The sequence below is a fragment of the Macaca nemestrina genome, chromosome 5 (genome assembly GCF_043159975.1).
Source record: "Macaca nemestrina isolate mMacNem1 chromosome 5, mMacNem.hap1, whole genome shotgun sequence".
NCBI classification, from domain to species: Eukaryota; Metazoa; Chordata; class Mammalia; order Primates; family Cercopithecidae; genus Macaca; species Macaca nemestrina.
Genome location: NC_092129.1, coordinates 31849789 through 31870979, shown reverse-complemented (window position 1 = coordinate 31870979; position 21191 = coordinate 31849789). Strand labels below are relative to the sequence as shown.

At 37.1% G+C, this 21191-nt stretch overlaps 1 long non-coding RNA gene across 4 annotated transcripts in view; it reads left to right on the top strand.

Moving 5' to 3' along the window:
- The window catches only part of LOC105465565 (uncharacterized), a 90426-nt gene that overhangs the window by 23722 nt on the left and 45513 nt on the right, over nt 1-21191 (top strand). For 2 of the 4 annotated variants that reach the window (XR_011623346.1, XR_011623345.1), the window contains exon 3: nt 824-2573. The exons of the other annotated variants lie outside the window; for them this stretch is intronic. This is a non-coding gene — a long non-coding RNA (uncharacterized lncRNA). The remainder of the gene's footprint in view (nt 1-823; nt 2574-21191) is intronic. 4 annotated transcript variants of the gene reach the window in all.

The following is a 21191-nucleotide window of genomic DNA, read 5'->3' as shown; positions in this document are numbered from 1 at the left end:
AAACTCTAGCTTTCCGTGACACTTCCTTCTGGAAAGTGTCCAAAGCATGATCCCTCTCTAGTTTCTCACACATCTGTGCATTATTAGCCTGTTTCTGGTTAAATCGTGTGGCAGATGAACTACAGCCACAAATTCTTTGACATTCTTCCTATAGGGAGGTGGGGCCTATTTGCCATCTCCTTGAATCTGGACTGCCATTAATCTGTTTCCACTAATGGAGTGCAGTGACAGGGATTATGACAGTTCTAGACCTTGTTTCTATGAGATTGGCAGCTTCTACTTCAGTCTCCTAAAGTCCCCAGGGACAGAATAAGAAGTCAGATCACACTGCTGGAGAGACCACATGGAGAGTATTGAGAATATGTGGAGAGAGACAGAAGAATCTAGCTGAGCCCAGTCTTCCAATTGACCACAGCAAGACATAATGCATGGAAGTAAAAGCACCTTGGATCCTTGAGCCCAGCCCAGCTTCCAGGTGAAAACTAGTGAGTCAGCACCCTGTGGAGCAAAACAATTGCCCAGCTGAGTATGCCATATATATATATGAATATTCTGCCTTGCTTTGCATGTTGGTCTATTTTTATAAAATATGCATGTCCTTTTTTGCATATGGATCTCTATCTGTAATTATGTTACAATGAGACTCTCTTTATATCAGTTTCCCATTGCCTCTGTGGGATGTGTCTGTGTTTATCTCGTTGATTCCTTTCTGCCTGATCTTTATGTTTATATGAGTCAGTTTTGCCTATTTAGTTAACTTTCTATTTCCCTTTTCTTTCCTCTTCACTGTCTCTTTCTAATAATTTCTCTCACTTTCTCCCAGGACAGGTAGTGAATTAGAACACAGATACTGGAGCCCAATTGCCTGGGACCAGACTTCAGCTCTGCCATTTACTGTGGGATGACTTCGAGCAAACTTTTTCATATCTTAGTGTTGTTGGGGTTTTCTCATCAGAAATATGAAGGTATAATAGTCTTCACCTTATAGAATTGTTGTGTGGATAAATTAATATCTAGATAAATACATGTGTGTATATATGTACATGTATGTCTATGTACACACATATATATGTGTGTATTAGAATGATAGCCCTAAGCGTTAAATATCATTTATAAGTTCTAATTCTCACTGTGTTTCCTTGTCTCTATTCCTTGTCTTTTTCTCTTCTACTTCTCACATTTCTCTGGAAAGTAACTGACATGAAAATGTTATTTTCTGAGTAAATCAGTAGAATTCAACACTCCCATTATTAATTTTAAAAAATGAGTAGATTGTAATACACTTCTCTCTCTTAAAAAATTCCTCAATTTAGGCTGGGCACAGTGGCTCATGCCTGTAATCCCAGCACATTGGGAAACCGAGGTGGGCAGATCACCTGAGGTCGGGAGTTCAAGACCAGCCTGACCAACATGGAAAAACCCTGTCTCTACTAAAAATGCTAAATTAGCTGGGCATGGTGTTGCATGCCTGTAATCCTAGCTACTCAGGAGGCTGAGGCAGGAGAATTTCTGGAATCTAGGAGGTGGAGGTTGCAGTGAGCCGAGATCATGCCGTTGCACTCCAGCCTGGAATTAGAACTTATAAATGATATTTAACGCTTAGGGCTATCATTCTAATACACACATATATATGTGTGTACATAGACATACATGTGCATATATACACACATGTATTTATCTAGATATTTATTAATTTATCCACACAACAATTCTATAAGGTGAAGACTATTATACCTTCATATTGTACTCCAGCCTGGGCAACAAGAACAAAACTCTGTCTAAAAAAAAAAAAAAAAAAAATTCCACAGTTTATATAATAATCTTTAAACTTGTATAGACATTGACTTTAAAATTTTTCACTCCTGAAGTGCAATATATGAAAAGATTCCTCATCTAGGCTTAGTATAGGGAAGAATTTCAATCCTTTTTTTTCTGGAGTGGCACACCTGACAGATGACATTCTTAGGAGGGACAATTCTGAGTGAAATTGGGAGGTATAGTAGTCTGTTCTTATGTGGCTAACAAAGGCATGCTGGAGTCTGGGTAATTTATAAAGGAAAGGGGTTTAATTGACTCACAGATCATGATGGCTGGGGAGGTCTCAGCAAAGTTACCATCATGGCAGAAGGGGAACTAAACATGTTCTTCTTCATGTGATGGCAAGAAGGGGAAGTATCGATCAAAAGGGGGGAAAGCCCCTTATAAAACCATTAGATCTTGTAAGAACTCGCTATCGTGAGAACAGCATGGAAGTAACCACTCCCATGATTCAATTACCTCCCACCAAGTCCTTCCCATGACACGTGGGGATTATGAGAACTACAGTTCAAGATGATATGGTTTGGACACAGCCAAACCATATCAGGGTCTTGTGCAATTTCTGACAGAACATCTCTAAGTTTCTCATTTCTCTTCTATTCAAGACAATATATTGCCTTAGGTAAATTTTCTCAGCAACATATCAACCCTGAGACAAGAATGTGTGTGTGTACAAGTGATTTGTAAAGAAAGTACTTGCAGGAGATTCCAGGAAGGAAATAGTGTCAGCAGGACAATAATACAGGAGAAGTCAGGTAAGAGCCTCAACCTGATTTTGTGGAAACATTAAATTCTCTGAAATGTAAAATTCACCACAGCATTTTCCTGATTGAAGAAGGAAGAAGACCAAGCTTTCATATTTTTGCATCAGTAAGTAATCATCCAAGGACTGGGGATGTGGGAGGTACATAAGCTCCCAGGAACTTTCAGCTCCTTTGCTCTTAGCCTGTAGTCAAAATAGCTTCAGCTGTCTTCAGGCAGTTTTTGTAAGAGTCTGAGGTATAGGCCAGAAACTGGAGGAGGGCTGCTCAGGAATGGTAAGGGCAATCCAAAGAGATCTAGACAGAACGCTGAGACTCTCCTGGCCCTACATATGTCAAAATGCAAGAATGGGAGTAATAACAATTTAAGAATAAAATTTGAATCTGTTCAAGTTTACTTTCTAAAAACAAGTCACTCACAAGTGTTGGTACTTTAACATCTAGCAGGTGGCATCCTCCCTATCTGGTGGCTACCTTTTGTGTCACAACATGGTTATATCTAACTAGCTAGAACTTAATTTCTCTTTCTTTTTAGATTAGTAACATATTTGTGCCTTAATTCAAACTCAGTTTTTCTGTGATTGTATTTGCAAGTTAGCACAAGTACCAATGACATAAGAGAATAAGAGTCATTTCAAAGTGAATACAATCACAGTTTAATTAACCTTTTCAGGTCAGCATGGCTTCTAAATTAGGTGTGAAGAGTTGACTTCTGATACTATTGGGCTATTCGAGGTGACCCAGGCCATCCTGAAAAAAATCAAGAGAGAGACAATTTCTTACGGATTCCCTGATTTCATAGGTGACAAATAGACCCTTAAGTCCTCTCCTAAGCCCTGCAAAGCCTTTCCCTGAAGGGTGTCTAAAGCACAGAAAAGGCCAACTGAGGGCAAGGCATGAGGCACAGAAGTAGGGAAGCTTGTATTTGGCAGCCACGGTCTCTCTTTTGTTTGAGTCTCTTTTTGCCCCCTCTGGGTGTCTTGTAAATGTTTGCCTCACCTCTGTGCTTCTTCTCTACCCAAAAAGAAGAAAACTAATACGGAGTTTTAACTACGTTCACCATAAACTCTATGGTGCTATGTGTAAAATGGTTAAATAGATACACACTCAACTGCTGTAGTCAGTGTTGGCATAGGATGTGTCATACATGATATTCATACTTTAGTCAATGTAAAAGTTGTTATTACCCCTCCAGAGACAACTGCTCTTGCCCAAATTTGTGCAACATAATACCAATGCTCTCTTGAGAAGTTTCTTCTCTTCCTCCCTGCTTCCTTCCCTTCTTTCCTTTCTTCCACCCATCCATCCATCTTAGAAATAAACAGATAAACAGGGAAAGGGAGGCGGGAGAGAGTAAAAGAGAGAGAGAGAGAGAGAGAGAGAGTGTGAGATCATGCACACACAAGCACACACGAACATTTCAAGGTTAAGAAATAAGGCAGGCTGAAATTATTTTGTGGCACAAATTAGAAGAGTCAACTCTCTGTAGAAATCAGATGATTAGTGAAATTTAAGCATTTGTAGATACAAAAATGAAAGCCAGTCTGAAAATAGTAATGAGGGCTTTTAAATAAGAAAGACACAAATCCCAGGGTAGGTGGCCTGATAAAAACTATCAGGGCAATAAATGTGAATATAAGAGGATTCCAGACAGGAGCAGTACAGATACCAGCTATCTTCATTCAAACTGGCTAAGGAGGTCTCATAAGCTCCTTAGTAAAATATAGCTAAAAGTCTATTTTAGAGCCCTGCTATATGAGTTCATCAACTTCCATATGTATATGTTTGTATTTAGTTATGACAAAATAGATGAATGTCTGATTATGTGTACATATATACATGTAAACTGCAAGAGATTTTATGGAAAGAGATACGGCTATGACTAGTCAGGATAGGGCATCTCAATCACCTTAATTTGATTCTTAACAGGTACAATACCCACGAATCCAGGAAAAAATATGTATAGAGAAAACAAAACCAAATAAAATAATGTTTTATTACTATCTGGGGTTGGCTCCACACTCGCATGGAGATCTTGGGTGGGATGAGCTTAGATTAACCATTCACTGATTCTTTTGGCTTGGTTGATTGGACCTATGTAGTCTAGGATAAAAGTTGAGTGGAAGACCTACTTGCTTTCTTTGCTTCTACTCCAAAGTTTAAATCTGAATTCTCAATGTCAACATTCATCGAGTCAACGAAAGCACACCTCTAACAACAAGCAGTGGAGGAAAGCACTGAAGGCCAAGATAGTATTTGGCTCAAAGAGTAGGGCAGAGCTGGTTGGATTCCCATCCTCTGTGTTTTTTGGGTTGGCTATGAGGGGACCTCAGGGGAGCTTCTTTGGCTGTTCTTATGCAGCTGGGCGGAAAACTAGCCAGGGTTATACAACATGCACCAGACACAGCTTAGCTCAGTTATATAAGGCCAGAGATATAAAGTACATAAAGTTGATATTTTTTCTCTAAAACCGAACAAAATGAACCCCTCCTTTTAATCAAGAACGTCCTCTGTTCCCACAAAAGAAGTCCCTTAAATGGATTTTACACTCAAATTATTCCTGACTAAACATTGAAATTCTATAATGGTACAGGAACATAGATTTTCTTTTTGCCTCTTTTCCTGCTGTTGGAACTGTTGTTCAGGACTTCCAAAGTGTTAGTATGTCAGCTCCAGATTTAGAAGAGCTCTGATGAATTTATTTGTTCAGTAGCTTTCCCCCTTCTTCATGTGCAGCTCTCATTCATTTGTATTTTCATCCACCTGGTTCGGATGGGAGCTGACAGTCATTTGCCCGTGGATGGGAATATTCCCCAAACTGAGCAAACCAGAATTTCTTTCCAGGAAGTGAATCTCTTTCTATTTCTTCTCTAATCAAGAACCTTGGGATGTTCCCCTTGATTAGTTAGTTAGGAGGCATTCCACATATTTACCGTATTGCAAAATTTAGGAAAATAAAGCTGTCACCATCCAGTTCCCCAAAGTAATAGAAATGATGAGAGGTAGGAGGAACGTCCCAAGAATATTACCATATTTAGAAGATGCCTTCAATATCTGTTTTATCCCTGAGGCTAGTTCAATACTTGTTCTCCCAGAGTTTTGGTTGTTTGGTAATTTTCTAAGTTCTGAAAATGAGACAAATATCTTCGCAAAAAAAAAAAAATCTTCCTTTTTTCTTAAGCTAGTTCAAGGTGGGTTTCTGTCACATATGTCAGATACCAAGACTTACATTTGTTTTATTTTATCCCATGAATACATTGCTACACCATTTCTAACTGGGGCTTCAGCTGCAAACTTTATATTGGGAATTCTAGTTGATGAGACTGGGCCTTCAGATTGGGTTAGAATGAGTGACCTATTTATAAAACTTGCCAAAAGTTGTGGACTTTTCTTACTCCACTAAAATCTACCTCAGGGTTTTTATTGCACGGCAGGGACTGCTAGTGGTTTGCCATAGTTTGCATTCTAATTTTCTTTCTTGTAATTAAAACCGTGGATTTTAGCTGGACATTTGGTTCCCTGGAAATAAGGCTTTCTTTTCTAATCTTCCTTGTGACTAGGTATGGCCATGTGACTAAGTTCTGGTCAACAAGACATAAGCATAAGTTTTTGGATTTTTGTTTATAGTTTCACAAAACCCTCTGTAATGGTCATCTGACATATGCCTTTTGCTTCCTTGCTTTTTCAGCTGGCTGTAATGCAGTCCAGATGGAACTTGACCAGTTTTCTTAGGTCATGAGGTGGAAGTCATGAGCTAAGGTTGATGTAGCTGGGTCTACTCTTCTTTGCCTCATCAATTAAAATGCCGTATGCATACTCTCAACTCCTAAATATATATCTCTAGCCCAGACCTCTCTCAATGGATGGAATTTAATATCTGAATGCCATCAACATCTCCACTTGAATGTCTAAAATGTCTCAAACTGAACTCCTGATTCTTGCCCCAAATCTCTCTGTACTCATAGTTTTCTCCATCTTAGTGGATGACTACTCCCATTTTCTGGCTAGTTAGACCAAACACCTTAGAGTCACATTTCCACATTCACTCTATCAGGAAATCTTGTTGTCCCTACCCTTCAAAACAAATCTCAGTCTAACCACTTCTCACTGATACTGCAGCCACCATTTTAGTCTTAGCTGCAATGTCTCTTGCCTCAGTTACATGGTAGCCTTTTGAAATCTACATCAGGGCATGCCATGGCTCTACTCAAAACCCTCCAATGGTAGCCCATTGTCCTCAAAGGGAGAGCCTGACATAAGCTGGCTCCACTGTGACCTCTATGACCTCATTATCCTATTCCTCTACCCCAGCTCAGTCCTGAAGCATAGCTCAGTCCCATACAGGCCCTGTAGTGCATATCTTTAGGTTTTTTTTTTTTTTTTTTTTTTTTTTTTTTTTTTTTTACAAAAAACATGAGACTGAAATAAACTTCATTCTAGTTTAAGTCACTGTTACTTTGTTTATAGCCAAACTAACCATAAGTGATAAAATATTCTGGTTGGAAAAAATTCCAGTTGAAGTCACATCCAATAGCAAGAAGACTCAGAGAATAATTTAAGGGTCTTCAGTGACTAGAAAGCCCTACAATGACTGAAAGCTCTTAGCACAGTTAGCAAATATTGTGCCTATTTGTTTCTTTAGTTGTTTGGGGTTTTTTTTTAGTCATCTTATTCTTCCTACTGAATTATATGCTCTGCAAAGGCTGAGACCATGACTATCTTATCATCAGTGTCTACCACTGTGCCTGGCACAGAGTAGAGAGCCAACACATATTTGTTAAGTGAATGAGAAGGATATGAATGAATTTAGGAAAAAAAATCGAGAATTTGAGAAATCCTTGAGGTAATACTATTTCATAATGGTTCCTAGACTGAATTGATTATTATAGTTAAGATTCTGATGTTCAAAAAAAGATTACACAAAGTAGCACTTCTTATAAAATCTTGTTTTAATTGTTCTATTTATAGAGCGTGGGTGGCATGGTATGCTACATATAATGAGCAGAATTCTACGATGACTCTCAATGATCTATTTCTTTGTATTACTCCCAACCATTGAGTGTGGGTAAAGCTGTGAATATGATATCACTTGCATGATTAGATTACTAATTTGTTGACTGATTAATCTCAAAATGGAAGTTATCCTCAATGAGCTTGACCTGATTAGATAAGCTCTTAAATAAGAAGTATCAGCAGATACATTCCTGCTGGCCTGGAAGAAAGCAAAGAGCTAGATTGTGCACTGTCGGTGGAAGCACATGATAAAGAACTGCGGGTGGTCTCTAGAAACTCAGAATGGTCACCAGCCAATAGTCGGAAAGAAAATTGGGGCCCCAGTTTTACAACTGCAAGGGACCAAATTCTTCCCGTCACCTGAATGATCTTGAAAGAGAACACTGAGCTTTGAAGAAGAACGACAGTATGGCCAACACCTTGATTGCAGGTTTGTGAGACCCTGAACAGAGGATCCAGCTAAGCCGTGACCAGACTGCTGACCCACAGAGATGATTTAGCCTCTAAGTTTGTGGTAGTATTGTTAAGTAGCAATAGAAAATGAATATGAACACTTTCACATACACTATATTATTTATTATCATTATAATATAAGACTTATATTTGAGTTTAGGAAGGTTAAACAACTTGCTAAAGTTTATCCACCTAGTAAGTTACATAGAAGAATAGGGAGGCCAGGCACGGTCACTCATGTCTGTAATCCCATAAATTTGGAAGGCCAAGGTGGGAGAATCACTGGAGCCCAGAAGTTTAAGACAAGCCTGGGTAACACAGTGAGACACTCACTTCTAAAAAATATATAAATATTAGCCAAGGTGGCATGTGCCTGTAGTCTCAGCTGCTCAGGAGGCTGAGGCAGGAGGAATTGCTTGAGCCTAGGAATTTGAGGCTGCAGTAAGTTATGATTGTGCCACTACACTGCAGCAGCCTGGGAGACAGAACAAGATCTTTCTACTAAAAATACAAAAAGAATGAAAGAAAAAGGAGAGTAGAGAGACTTTTATGAAGACCATATTACAGGTGGTATAACTGTGTTCTCATGTGGTCAAAGGATGGAATAGACCAAGAAGTGAGACTGCAAACACTTCCATAATGTGGTACCATTGCTTTCTATTCAGCTAACAGTGGTGACTGGATATATAATTCTAACCAAAATATGATAACCTAGGCTGAAATTTTCAACTTTTAATTGCCTAGAAATCTCCATAGGTGCTTTTAAGCCTATGTCTTTCTACTCTTGGCTTTCTACATCTACTTTTCAGGTTCTTATTATTTTATTGGATACATTCTTATTGAACTCTCTCAAATACTATGTGGCATAAGGTATAATGGAAGGAAGGGAGGAAGAAAAGAAGAAAAGGAGAGGGAAGAGGAGATGGAGGGAAGGAAAGGAAGAGAGAATGAAAGTAAAGATGAAAGGAAGGAAAATAAGATAAACAGGAAGAAAAGAAGGCAAAAACTACATAATGATGCCTTAGAAGTGAGGGAGCTATGATTCAGAGAGGTTATGTGACTTGCCCCAAATCACTCAGTTTGCAGGCTATAAAGCGTAGTTTTCAAGTCTTCTGACTTTAAAATTTATGCAGTTTTTCAGGCTGACATAAATTTTTGATTATCTTTATCCTGAGGCTTTCTATTTTTAAAGCAATGTGTGTATTTCGTTCAGGCAAATCACGAGGCAAGCACCTACTCCACCTACGCACAATGAGAGATGCACCAGTGCCCTTCTGTTACCAATTAGGCTTCATAGTAGATTTGGGTCTTTTTGCAATGCTAATAGGAAGAGGCTGATTGAAATAAAACATGATGGATTTAGATGAGCTCTACTCCACACATGCTCCAGAAATCACACTTTAACTTCAGGAAAAAACTGATGTCTTAAAAATTTAATGGCCTACAGAGCAACTAAGAAAAAAAAATGCATTTTAGAAAGAAGAAAAAAGAATAAGCAGAAGGTAATAGAAAAAGAAGGAGGAGGAAAAGGAAAAGGAAGGTTATAAAACAAAAACTAAAGAAAAATAGAGTTTTCAAAAATAAACCTTAAAATCCACTCTGTTATTTTTATTGTACTTTTTCAAGTCTTAAACAGTCCATGTTTGGGACTCATTTATTATGGATGCAGTCTGAATTCTACTATTCTTTAGACCATATGGAATATCAGAGTATCTAGAATACACTGATCCATCCAACTTGTCATCACTATATTTCATAGTAAAATTTGATTGCTGGGTTCAGATTACTCTTTTCTCCAGGAATCAATATTTTTTTTTGAAGTTTTGATGTACACTAACAATTTCTGTTCATTGAGGAGGAAGGTTAAGCTTAAACAGAAATAATAAACCCTAAGACCTCACCAAAAGCCTTTCTATCACAGTTAATGGCCACTCCACCCTTTTAGTTGTTCAGACCAAAAAACATTGAAGTCATCCCTCATCCTTCTCTTTTGTTCACATCCTACTCATAACCTATGAGCAAATCTGGTAGCTTTATTTTCAAAATAGTTCCAGAATCTGACCTTCTATTACCAGTTCTACTGCATCCACTCTATTCTGTAATACCATCTTTATTCAACTGCTTCCTTTGCTCTTTGTCCCCTAAAGTTGATTTTCAACCTGGAGGCTAGAGTGATTCGGTTAAATATTAGTCCAATCGTAGAATTCCTCTGCTCAAATTCTCTAATGGCTCCCCATCTACCTCAGAGCAAAATCTTAAACTCACTCAAGTGGCACCTCCCTAAAGTCTTCTCTGTCCACTCTATTTAAAATTGCCACAACATTTTGGGGTCTTATAACCACAAGCCTCTATCTTATTAATGACCAGCAGATGTAGGATGAAGTTTCTAATGGTGTGCAAAGTAAGAAGGCGCTAATTGGTTAAAAATCTGGGTGTTTGGGCTATTCAAAAATAATTGGATATATACACATTTGAGTTTGGTGCTGGCGGACTTTTGATTTAATGGGTTTCAGCCTGCAGTGATGAAATAAACAACCTAGAGACCAAGATACAGAGGCCGTCTTTGGCTCAGTTATATAATAGCCATTATGAGCACACTTTTGCCAGTCAGAAAGTCTCTTGGTCAAAATCTGGCTTTGCTACTTCTATTCATTATTTAATCTTGGGTATCAAATTATTCTGACCCCATTTATTTTTACTTTAAGGATTATTTTTAGCATTAATGTAAATGGCATATAAAAAGTTACTATACAGGGTAAGTACTGGATAATTTTGTTTAAAGTAATGGCAAACAATGGGGAAAATTTTTGATTGGGTGGATACCTGGCAGCAGTGGGATGATGAGTATTGCTCCAGTGGCTTTTAGCAGATACAAGGAGGAGGCTTTTGTAGAAAACTACACAGAGAGCCAAACTTGAAACAGTAATCATAGAATAATAATAACAAAAGAGTGGATTTAAGGATTATTGAGGGAAAAACATAATAGGACTCAGTCAATAGATTGAATGCAATTTTTGGCTTGAGAAAACGGCTGGGAAGTAGTACTGTTTGCCAACATAGGAAAAACAGGAGATGAGCAAATTTCAAGGTACGAAAGAGATGGTGAGTTCAATTTAGGATATAATATGTTTGAAATGTGATATGACATTCAAGTCAAGAAGTAAGTTAGATGTTGGACTATTAAGGTTACTGGTAGTTAAAATCCTATAAATGAATGAGATTTTCTTTATGAAAGACAGAAGAGGCCTGACACAGTGGTTCATGCCTGTAATCTCAGCGCTTTGGGAGGCTGAGGTGGGCAGATCACCTGAGGCTAGGAGTTCAAGACCAGCCTGGCCAACATGGCAAAACCCATCTCTACTAAAAATACAAAAAATTAGCTGGGTATAGTGGCAGGCACCTGTAGTCTCAGCTACTTGGGAGGTTGAGGCAGGAGAATTGCTTGAACCCAGAAGGCAGAGGCTGCAGTGAGCTGAGATCATGCCATTGCACTCCAGCTTGGGCAACAAGAGGGAAACTCCATCCCCCATGCTCCCCTGCCCCCCAAGAAAAAGAAAGAAGAAGAGGAAAATCAAGAGTAGATGATGGCTTAACAGTCATAGGAGGAAAGAATTTCAATAAAGATGACAAGCAACATCATGAATAGAAGAAAGGTCATGTAAGGTAAGGACTGAAACATGCTTGTTGTTTTTAGTAATTACAAAGACATTTGCAAGATTGAATTTACTGTAGTAGAGATAGAAAAACACAGATATGGTGGTTGACACAGTCCAAGGAAATGGAGTCATGGAGGTAAGTATATTCTGCTCTTTGGAGAAACATGGTTCTAAGGTGAATGAAAAACTAAGGTGTTCACTAGAAGGAAACAGAGCGACAAAATAGGATATGCTGAAAGAAAAAGAGAAGTTGAAATACAGAAGAGAAGAGATACACGCAATGTAAGGTTCCCAAAGAAATGAGAAGATGTGATTCAAAGAACAGATGGTAGATTTAACATTTGAAATGTAGGACAACAATTTAGCTAAAATAGAAAGGGAAGAGGTAAGGCTGACTCTGACTATATTTACACTTGTTTGTGTTGTGGGGAGAGAAAGGAAGTGGAGAACGTTCTTGCAAGATGATCTGTATTTTCTCTCTAAAGCAGAGTTCGTTTGCTGAGAATGATGGAGGAAATCAGGTTAGCGAAAGTTTTAAAATATTATTGTGGTGAATGGGAGAGGAAGTGGATTAGGGATAGTTAGAAGTTTTACTGTGTAGTGTTAATAGCCCAACTGATGTGGGAGACCATAAATTTGTAGTGGCATCAATCCATGTGGTTGTGGAATTTATTTTCAGCAGTGCTTGGCAGCCAGATATGTGACTGGAAAGGGAGTGACTGGTTGATCCAGGGTTTGAGTTTTGCTAATTAGGTGCAGAAGAAGGACAAAAGGCAAGGGAACTGATGGTAATGGCAAGAGAGATTTCTAAGTAAAATGTCATGAGCTTTATGGGGATTAAGGTTGGTAGCCATCACTTAATGTCTACTTTTAGCATGGAACAACGTTATGTTTTACAGAATTTATCTCTAATTGTCACATCAAATATGTAAGGTGGATATTCCTACTCCCATTTACAAGTGAGGAAAATGAAGCCCAGCTGAAAAATTTAGTGAAGCCGGGTGGAGGATGAGAGATTAAGTAAAACGGAAGGGCCAAGATGTCCTTAAAGAGATTGAAGGATATTATCAGTATTATCAGTGGACCAAAAAGTTGAGGAAGCAGAAAGCACATGAGATTGTGGACAGAGTGTGGTAACCAAGAAGTTAGAAATCTGGAGCTAGATGAATTGGGATATGATATGGACTAGGGTGTCCAGGCAGAGATATATAAAGAGTAAGGTTGGAGTGTTGGATATACTGTCCACACAGAAGTGGCAGTTGTCCAAGATTAGTATAGATAGGAGTGAAAGTGGATTGATCTGTTCAAGTAATTGATGAGTCTATCAGGAGTGGTAGAAGTAAAAAAGTGGTAATGGTACAGTAAGTGTAAGGCATGATTTTGCCAGATGTTCTGACCTTTAAGAGAAATTAAGGTTTAGAAACAGTAACATGAAGTCCCATTCTTTTTTTCTTTTTTTTTTTTTTGTCATGGAGTCTCACTCTGCCGCCAGGCTGGAGTGTAGTGTCACGATCTTGGCTCACTACAATCTTCGCCTCCTGGGTTCAAGCGATTCCCCTGCCTCAGCGTCCCAAGTAGCTGGGAATACAGGCGTGCATCACCACATCTGGCTAATTTTTTTGTGTGTTTTAGTAGAGATGAGGTTTTCCCATGTTGGCCAGGAAGGTCTCAATCTCCTGACCTAGTGGTCCGCCTGCCTCGGCCTCCCAAAGTGTTGGGATTACAGGCATGAGCCACTGCGCCTGGCCAAAGTCCTATTCTTTTGGCTCTTCTTCCTTCATGTACATCTTTCTCATTCTTGGTCATTCCCCCCACCCCGAATTCTATGCTTTTCCTATTTATTTTGTGCTGCCTCAAGTCTGATTTAGCCATTTCTCACATCCATCTCTCTATCCATACCTAGAATCCAACAGGTAACTCTTCTAAATTGAGCTGTCTATTTCTTTCATTTAGTGGACATTTGAATAATTCCCTTAAAAACAGGAGTGGCCTTGAAAAATCCCACCTCATGTGTTGGAATTCCCTGGACTTACACTTCCTGATAGAGCTCATGGGTGAATTTGAACAGGCTGTGGTTTGAAGACATGAATGAATGGCCATTTTCAAGGCCCCAACTCAGTGTTATGGAGATTTTATTATGGTGCCTTTGAAGAAATTCTAGCCCAAGAATGCAGATGCTTAGATTAGCTTGTTCCTAGGACCTGACTTTGGGGGGTAGGGGCCGGAGTAGCAGCAGTTCCTGGGAATGGTGGGTTGTCCACAGCACCATTGCTTCCTTAGCTCCTTTGGGCACCATTATCAGCTTCTTAGCTCTTGGTAAGTTTGTGATCCAATAAAACCTCTGAGGGTTGACTTTTTCCATACCCAACTGCCATTAATTTCCTTGTACCATGTTTTTTGTTGTATTATAATGTAGGCCTATTCTTTCTTTTTTTACTGATTTTATCATTTTGGCCCAGCCTATCATTACACCTGTTATTTTACAGTTTTGAATTTCTCCTCCAAAGTATCAGTTATTTCCAACAGCATTGTTCTTTTTTTTTTTTTTTTCAAATTCAAGTAGGAATGATTTCTTTAGCTTAATCTAAGCTATTGAGATGAGGCTAACAGGGCAAGATGAAGGACAAAGAGATTGACATAGATAATTTTATCAATGCTTCTTACATAGGGATGTTCAATCAGATATGGAGCCATCTAATTGTAGCTGCTTCTCTAAATCTTATATATAAATATATACAGAGAAGTTCCATCAAATCTCTTATTTAATTAAATACACATTCTGTAAAACTTCCATAATCGATTATTTTAAAAACTCTAAAAACAAACAAACTAAACCACAATAGAAAAATGGGATTAGTAAGGCAGAGAGCATGATGGAGAGGGGTTGTGATTCCATGTGTCCTGTCGTTTTCTCTGATGGTAAAGGCTGGTACTCTAGCTTCTTATCAATAGTTTAACATTATTTTTAGAATTTTATCAGATATCAACACAACTTTAATGTAGTCTTCAAAATCCACAATTGTTTCTCAGGGCAAGCCCTGTTATTTAGGCAAAAAGGAAATATGTTTTGAAAATAAACAAATTTTTTAAAATGAACAGTTTTGGAGGGGTGCTGAAACATAATTGATTTTTTTCAAAAGGATTTACAATAGACGTAAGATAATTTCCTTTATTTTCTGGCCTTATATAATAAATTTTATGATTTAGACTCTAACTTGAAAGCAAGCATTTCTCTTTTGTCAGCTTGGGAGAAGTTGTGAAGATGTGTGATTTTTTTTTTACAGATCATCTGAGTTTCTATAGGGTAGAAACTAGAATTCTATATTTAGTATTGGATCCATACGATAACCATTACATTAGGTTTCTATTTTTAAGGATTAAATAATAAGTTAATGGAAACAATATAGCCCTAATTTTGCTGAATATGCTAAGCACAAGATGTGTTATATCAGCAACTGAATACATTAATAAAAAAATCTCATTTTTAATTGAATAGCTGAAATGATGCCAATATGTGAAAGAGTTATAAACTGTTACAAAAAATAACTGCTTGCATTAAACAGGATTGCATATAGTAGACTGCTGCTGCATGTATTTGAAAAAAGAAATGCAAATATGGAACATATATATGTATTTAATTAAATAAAATATAAGTAACAGGTTTAAATTTTTTAAGGGAAATTTTTCTACTAGGCAGTGATGTCAACCTGAGCTATTTTTTTCTTGTCGATGATTTATATTCATGATTCAAATATTGGCTTACAACTTGATCAAGGGGGAGATAAAGCATCCTTAAATTGATATTAATAATATTATCAGACTTCGTATTTTACAGCATTTTACATTTTAAAATGTTTCTGACATCTACTTTTATTTGTAATTTATTTACAAAATAATGTACAAAAAGTAGAAAGTAATATAGTATACATGAGTTTGGGGCACAGAGTTGAATAGGGAATATTGCATAAAAGTTGAGAAATTTGACTTAGGTGTTAAGGAGGGCAGCAACCAAGATTGATTTTACGTGAAAGAAAATCAGTTAAGATGAAGTAGCATTACCAAATGCATTTATATAGAAAAGGAGAAAGAGAAATAAAGGAGAAGGCAAAAAAAAAAATCTTACTGAGAATTATGAAGTGATATGGGGAATCAAGAGAGAAAGTTGGAAAGATGTATTGGAGAAAACAAGTGTGAATGGAAATGCTGTTAAAATTGACATTTATCCCTTAATTATAAATATCCCTTAATTATAAATCCTTAATTATAAATATTAAGTAAAAATACTTAATATTTATAGTTGGACTTTTAGTTTTATCACAGGTTTGGATAATTCTACTCTTTGTTAAGTTAGAACATTTACTTCTTTTTCTCCTTTGCCTCAATAAGTTAATGGCTGTAGTCTAATTGCTTCATAAAGCAGACCCAAATAAAATATATGTTGACTCTCTGTAGGCTCTACCTTGAGTTTCCTTCTTACCCACAGATGGAAGAGCTTCTCTATTGAGTTGCCTACATTCCGCATCTTCAATTCCCTACCTCTCATTCTTTCTTGGCACACTGAGACCTGGATTCTGTCCTCAGAACTTTGTTGAAATAAGTTCTAAAAGAACACCATATTGGCAAGTCCTGGGGACACCTGCAAGTCTTCAGATTGATTGATTTTGTTGCAATATTTGATATGATCATGCCCCATAATATTTCTGTAACACTGCTTTCTTTATTCTTGACCTGTTTACCTCTGAGTCCATCTTTCTCAGTTTCCTTCATAACTCCCTGTTCCTCTACTCATGCTTTAAATATTGCTAATTGTATTCAATCTTATTTTCTTCTCTTTCACTGAATTCTCCTTAGGCTCACTCACATATGCCTTCTGATTTATTTATTAGACAATTACTTCTAAATCAATATCTCTACCTTTCATACAGTTTAGCCCAGGGACAGACCTATAATATTCCAGACTCCTAGGAGATTATCTCCATTGAATATCTGTCACACACCTCAATCTCAACAAAGCAAATAAGCAATCCCACTCTCAGCTGTGGATGATTCTCTGATTAATGACACTGCTTGCCCAGGGAGACATGGGACTCACTTTGCTCCCCTGCTTCTTGCTATTGGTTACATGTTTCATGGCTTCTACCTTCAAATGATCTCTGGTGTCTATTCCCTCCTCCCTTTCATCTTTTTCTGCATTAATTCAGGCTCTTTTTATTTTGAAGTTGACTATGCAATTTTATACTCCTATACTTAAAACTGTTACTCATCTGAGTGTTCTTCATTCTTAAAAATCCATCTTTTCATTGCCACCAAAGGCAACTTTTAAGGCAAATAGAATTATCTCATTGTTCCTCATAAAACCCTTGATAGACTCATCACTGTTTTCAAGATAAAGTATAGACTCTTTCGCATAACATATTAGGCCATTTATCATCTGTCTCCCAGTCACACCTCCCAAATCTCTTGCCAGACAACACAGAAACTACTTGTAATTCCCGAAACTGCATATTCTCATTTATGCCAGGCTTTTCTCATGGCCTGTGATAACCAACCTGACATTCATTTCCTATTTTGTTTCACTGCCAAAGAAGTGCTCATGATTGACGAATTAGCTCACGTTACTAAACACTCATCCTCTCCTGCTCCTGCATCCAAGCCTGAGTTAGGGCTCATTCCTCTTGACCTCCACACCAGGAGGCACAGGCTTGGGTAAAATACACTCATAGCATTTGGGTATCTTATGTGTTTCTTCTAGTAGGAAAGTTCAAAGACAAGAATTTTGTTTTGTGGATTTCTATTAGCAGTATCAAACATGTTGCCTGGTAAACAGTAGAAATACTGTAAATACCTATTGATTAAATTAAATATTATAGAAAGATGGGTTATTGAAGGAAATATATGTGTGTTTTCATGAGTGCATTTATATATATTTACATATAAGAAAATATCTATATTTCTGTTTCAGAGTGACTTGGAAATTCTATTTTAAGTAAAGCACATACATTTTAATTAGTAGCAGTTTACTGGGAACCCACTATGTACTTGGCATGCCAGTTTCCTTTAATCTTCACAACTCCATACAGTCCGTAAAAAATATTATGTTTATTTTATATATGAATATATGGAGAATCAAATAACTTAAATTATTTTTCCAAGAGTGCACAGTCAATAATAAAGAGATTTAAATGCAAGTCTTTCTATCTGCAAAGCCTAAAATAGACAGAACTTTTAAAATTTTTCTTTGTTGAATTATTGTTTGTTGAAAGAGAGGACATACTAATCATGGAAGCCAAAGATGATTCTTTCATATTTATTACAACTTGTAGGTTGGGTAAATTTGATCTTACTTTCAACCTTTGCAGTATCTGATGAAAGAGGGTCTGGAATTTAGAATATCCTTTATGTAGCCTGCCTACAACTAGCATTTTGGCTAATCAAAATAAGAAAAAAAGGAATGTTTAGTAAAATGCCTGTTATTTTCAAAAGGGCATTTTTTTTTTTTTAAAAGGAAAGCTGAATTCCTCATTTTGCTGGTATAGTTTAGGCCATGAAAGAAACACAATAAATGTGTGCTATCAGGAGCAGACTGTGAGCAGATGAAACTATCTCAGACATAGCTCAGCAGTTTTCCTCTGCCAGACATTACTTCCTATGGAAAGAGAGACAAGTATACTTTTAGAAAACACTTATATGAGATTAAATATCCTTACATATTTATTTGACTAAATGGAAGGCATTTACTATTCTACTAATAGTTAACAAGCTTATTTCATTTTATAAAAAATAAAGATTTACACATGGGGAACAAAAAATAAGTTAGGGTATACATATTTGGAATAATTTATTTTGCTATTATTAGTAGTAGTTATTGTAAATTAGGTATAATGATTTTTAGGAGGTATTATAATTTACTCATAAGTTACATATATTTCTTTTCTTTTATTGTTTTGAGATGGAGTTTCGCTCTTGTTGCCCAGGCTGGAGAGCAATGGTGCAATCTCGACTCACTTCAACCTCCACCTCCTGGGTTCAAGCGCTTCTCCTGCCTCGGCCTTCTGAGTAGCTGGGGTTACAGGTGTGTGCCACCACACTCAGCTAATTTTTTGTATTTTTGGTAGAGACGGGGTTTCACCACATTGGCCAGGCTGGTCTGGAACTCCTGTCCTCAGGTGATCCACCCACCTCAGCCTCCCAAAGTGCTGGGATTACAGGCATGAGCCACGGCACCTGGCTGTAAGCTACATATATTTCTAAGGGTTTTTTTTTTTTTCTTGGCATTGGAATACAATGCTTACTATGTCATCTCCAAAAATCTTATCAGAGCATTACACAAAATAAGAGAAGTAATTCCTAGGGCAATTATCTACATGATAACATTATAGTAAAATTTACTAGGAGCAACTCAAGCATTTGAGGTAATGATTTTGTACAGGTAGAGAGCTGGACCAGTTGCTGTTGGCCTACGGTAAATGTTAATTGAATGGGATAACTACACATAAGTTGGATGCCGATAGGAAGTGCATGAAACATGGTCTCTACCATTGCAGTGAGAAACAATGGTTGAATGCCATAATCATTATAATACACTCTTACAATGGAAGCATTATGTTTTTCTGGTATATTATATTGGAGAAATTGGTTTCCCAAGACAGAAAGAAAGAAGATTTTTATCTAACAGGACAATAATAATTAGACCTAAATATAAACCATTTTCATATCTAAATTAACTGCTTGGTAACTGAGTGCTAGTTTCATATAACAGAAAACAAGGGAATTAAAATATAACTAAGAAGATTAGCCCAACTTGCAAAAAGACATTATGGACAGACAGTATTACATTCTTTGGATTTTAAAGTAAAATCAGTAAGTCTTTGATTTGTTTTTGGTTAATAATGGAAAGCATTTTCCAAACTAAAAGAAAATGAAATTAATACTTTATTAATGGTGCTAAGAAAAGCTAGCACACCCTCTCATCCCACTCCAAGCAAATCTTTGCCTCCGGATGTTATTTTGTATTTATTTTGCAGTGTTTATTATGCCAGTCCAAGATGTTTATGTCTTAAAGATACATTGGTCAGTTTATTTACAGAGAGACAGCTTCTTGAAGTGAAGGCAGTTTACTCTGGGTTTGGGTTAAGCTACATAGCACTAGAGAGAATGAGTGTGGCTGGTTTCCTCTTGTGTGTTCTCTTATTATATCTTTAATTTCTTTTCATTACAAGCACTTTCTCTCTCTCTCTTTTTTAATCCTGTAAGGTTTCATATGATTTGTCCTGTGAGAAATAGTTGAGTTTTTCTGAGCAGTTACCCTGTACAGGAAATGAAAGAAACAAAAGGCAGAATGGGTGGCAGGGCCTTGGCCCCTTGCTTACCACCTTTGCCTCCTGTCAAAGGTGACGCCGAAATAGCTGGAGAACTTCTCAAGGCACTCAGGATAGAGAGCAGTCTGTTGTATTTGACAGAATCACTGATACTTCTCAAAGAAGGCTTAGGATTGACTAGCGAGAGAGAAGGGAGGCAGTAGTTGCTTGTGTTTGTGCAGTAGGGCTGGACCAAGGATTTTGAAAGATTCTGTCATTCCTTTTTTTTTAATGTATTGCCAACTAACACAGAATTAAACTGTAAAACCAGCATAAGAAAGTTCAACCAAGTTCTCACTTTTCTCATTATGACTATTTCAATGCCATTTCAGAAATATTGAATAACATTTATTTGAAATATTGCTTCATAATATAAAAACAATATTTTAAAAATTGTTTTTTCTTACCTCTGCTTTGTTGAGTTCATCAGAGTGTACTAACACTCTGATGGGAAATCCAGTTTACGGAAGTGCAAGAACATGACAAAAGAGAAGCTGGCAATGTGATATCTGGTGAAGGCTGGAGAAGGGCTGAGGATATGTTTTGGTTAGGACTGGTGTGGCGTCTTCATATCCGCAATGTAGTATTTTGCAGGAAGAGTGAAGCTTCATCTTGCAAATTAGAATATATAGGGCATTCCACTTTTAATTATTTTCCTCCACTTTAGTATTATTTTTCTTCCTATGCTTTAAGGAGTGATTTGGGCATACATTTGTTTTCTGAAGTATTCTCAATACACTTTTAACTTAATATTCAAGTCTTGTATGTTTCAAGTGATACAAGGGAAAAGCAGGACCATCTACCGCTTTTTCTTTGTGGATCTGAAATAATCTTACACCTCTTAAAGAGACTTTTTGTAAACACTGCCTGTGGCTAGTCCTTATAATTGGCTACTTCTCCAGTTAAAATGATCCTCAAAGGTATAGTTTAATTTATTCAATTTGAGTCATTTGAAAATAATGACTAAATACTGCTTGAGTGGCAGATCAAGACATTAATTTTGCTAACCAGTTCAGTAGTTCAGTTATGATTGTTGTTACAGATAAAGAAGTTTTCTTTCAAATTGATAATTAAATCACTCAATCTTTGTGAAGCTATACTTAGATAACCATCTGTATTTCACATTTTCTGGA